The following is a 2,843-nucleotide window of genomic DNA, read 5'->3' as shown; positions in this document are numbered from 1 at the left end:
TGGATGGAGGGGAAAAGGGAGATGACTGGGGTGGAGGAGGTAGAAAGGGGGTTGGGACATGGCGTGGGGGAGGGGGCTGGGAGTCTGCCAGCCTGAGTCCTAGGCAGGTGGGGAGCCCTGGGCTCCTTTCCGCTCTGATGTGCTGTGACATCTTGCTTTTTTGTCTCTAGTGCCGAGGAGAAACACCCACCCACTGGGAAAGCCGTTGCAAAACCCTCAGGACAGCACAGATGGAAACAGAATGTGCATTCTGGAACGGCTCCCCTGCTCAGGGAGGCGGGCTTGCAGGAGGAGCGGAGGCTGAGTCAGCACTAGAGGACTGCAGCCTCCACCGCCTGAGCTGCACCCGGGTCTCCCGTGGAGCCCAACCCACGACTCCAGCTCCTCAGCGGGGAGCTCCTCACTTGGCAGGGGGCTGGCTGTGCACAGGTCCTAAGCTGGGTCTGTAGTCCTCAGGGTCTGCACCGCAGGCTGGTCCAGGGTCTGAAGCCAGTTTTGTCTGCATGTTGTTCTGCCCTCCCATCTGGGTCCACAGGAGACCCCCTCTGCACACAAGGAGCCCCAAGGGAACGCCCCTACCTGCCTCTTTCAGCCTGTCAATCCCCATTGGAGATGAAACCTCATGACTCATGGGATCTATTATATTATCAAAGTCTCCTCTGCAGGGTAAACGCCCTCGCTGGGTGGAGGTTGAAGCCTCTAGCCACCTGGGTGTTGAGCTCAGTTCTCCAGATGGGAGGCAGAGAAGGGTCCCAGGAAATTAGTGTGGGAAAAGGAGTAGGGGGAAGGGAAGGGCTTTGGGACTCAAGCCTTCTAGCCCCTGGAAGGCTGGGATGCATTTATGTAGCTTGGCAGAGACTTCCCCGAGCCCAGTCAGGCCATGGATGCTTGGCATTCCATAAAGGCCAGCACATTCCGGAAAGCAGCTGCTGAGGGTGGAGCAGTGGCCACTCTGGCCTCTGGCCAGCACATGATCAGGGATCTGGTAGAGCTGCCCCCTGACCTCCCGGTCCGACTGAGCCCTGGGGAGCCGGATGCCGGCTTGAGCTGCAGTCATGTTGGGTGGAAACGTGGCTCAGGGCTGCACCTGGGTAGAACATGCTCCTGGCCTGTCCCTAGTGAGCAGGAAGCTGAATTCGTCACAATGCAGCTGGGCCTGGTGAGACGGCCCTGGTGGAGGACCTGCAGCTTCCTGGTACTGCATGGGGCCAAGGGCTTTTGGTGGATGAAGCTGCTCCTTTATCAGGGTTTCCAGCACAGACAGAGTACGTCCTGCTTTTTTTCTTCAGATGGCCACTGGTCCACATGGCCCTGCCCAGGGCATGGCATTTGGGGCATGCTATGGCCTCTCACATACTCAGCAGGATGGTGTCAACTTGGCTGGGTTACCAGGTGCCCAGATATTTGGTCAAACATTATTCTGGGTGCATCTGTGGGTGTTTCTGGGTGAGATTAACATTTGTGTCTGTAGACTGAGAAAAGCATGCGATCCTCCCCAGTGTAGGTGGGCCTTGCCTAATCAGTCGCCAGTATTGCTAAAACAGTGTTGGAGGAAGAGGGAACCTCTTCTGCTTGGCCACCTGGGCCGGGACATCAGTCTTTTCTGCCCTTGGACTTGAACTGAAATATCGTCTCTTCCCAGGTCTCTGACTGGAACCGCACCATCAGCTCTCCTGGGTCTCCAGCATGCACACAGGAGCCAACTCCTCTTTCTTTAGATACACATCCTCTGGGTTCTGCTTTTCTGGAGACCCCTGATTCACACGCTCAGTAATTTCCATCACTGAGATTCATGGCCCTGGGCCCTGCTCCCTGCAGGAACTGGATATGAAAAAACAAAAGGGTTCCCCACGTTCATGCATATCGACAGGCCCAGTTCCTGGGTGTCCCCAGGAACTTCTGCCTCTCCCTGCAGTGGGCACCCACTTTCCATGGGAGTCTGCTGCAGGTGCAGGCAGGCGGGGAGCACCCCGGGAGGGCACCTCTCTGTGCATAGGGCTTCCGAAATAGCTCAAACCCCACTCTCTGATAATGCCTTCTGTTAATTCAGAGTTTTGAGGAGAAGCCTAAAATGCTCAGGGGGTTGAAAAATTTGAGATGTGTTCAGATGGAGGTCCAAAGAGTCCTTTCACACTCGTCCTTGGGGGTCTCCAGCGAGCTCAGCAACGTCGCTTCCTGGAGATGGGGGAAAGAAGAGAAAGATTGGGGTGGACTCACACGTTTATTTTCAAGAGGTGCTCACGCACCGTGGGAGAATGAGCTGAAAGGTCTAGATAAACCAATAAAACAACAGAATCTGTCATTTTTGCCTGTCAGTTGGGGGTGGGGGGGCAGGCACTGCAGCCTTAACACACTCTTTCAAAAGAGGCCCCCTTCCCCAGGCCAACTCATGCCCACATTAAATTCCTAAAAAACTTTCAAATTTGCAGGTGCATAATGCCCCGAGGCTCCAGGTTCTATGATCTCAGTGTTAAAACCTGACACAGGGCAACAGGTACATTTACTGGGTGCTTTGGGGACAGGATGTGAAACTGGGACACTCGGTGGGGTTGGACCAGGGTCAGACCCAAGTGAGCAGGGCACCCCCCTGTGTGACTGTGGAACTTCAAAGGGAAGGCGGAGGCCCCGCTCTAGGTCAGAAGATGGACACGCCCTGTGGGTTTCCATGGCTCCTGACGCTGCTGTGGCCAGCTGGGGAAGGGCCACCCCTGCAGAATGGTGTCCTCCTGCCTCCCAGCCGGGGCCTGAGCTCACTCTGGGTGACCGAGGGTGAGGAGGCCTCCTTTCTCTGAACTAGAATAAGAAGGAAATATGACTTGGCTTTGGAGATCCCCCCCCCCCCA

General features: G+C 56.0%; 1 long non-coding RNA gene across 1 annotated transcript in view; it reads left to right on the top strand.

Annotated features, from left to right (window-relative positions):
* The window catches only part of LOC107157606, a 5,582-nt gene extending 2,753 nt beyond the window's left edge, over nucleotides 1-2,829 (top strand). The window contains exon 5 of the long non-coding RNA XR_001505511.2: nucleotides 171-2,829. This is a non-coding gene — a long non-coding RNA (uncharacterized LOC107157606). The remainder of the gene's footprint in view (nucleotides 1-170) is intronic.
* The last annotated feature ends 14 nt before the right edge of the window (nucleotides 2,830-2,843 follow it).

The sequence above is a fragment of the Marmota marmota genome, unplaced genomic scaffold, assembly GCF_001458135.2.
Source record: "Marmota marmota marmota unplaced genomic scaffold, marMar, whole genome shotgun sequence".
In the NCBI taxonomy this organism is placed as follows: domain Eukaryota; kingdom Metazoa; phylum Chordata; class Mammalia; order Rodentia; family Sciuridae; genus Marmota; species Marmota marmota.
Note: the sequence above shows the minus strand (reverse complement) of the source record. Positions and strands in the feature narration are given on the sequence as shown.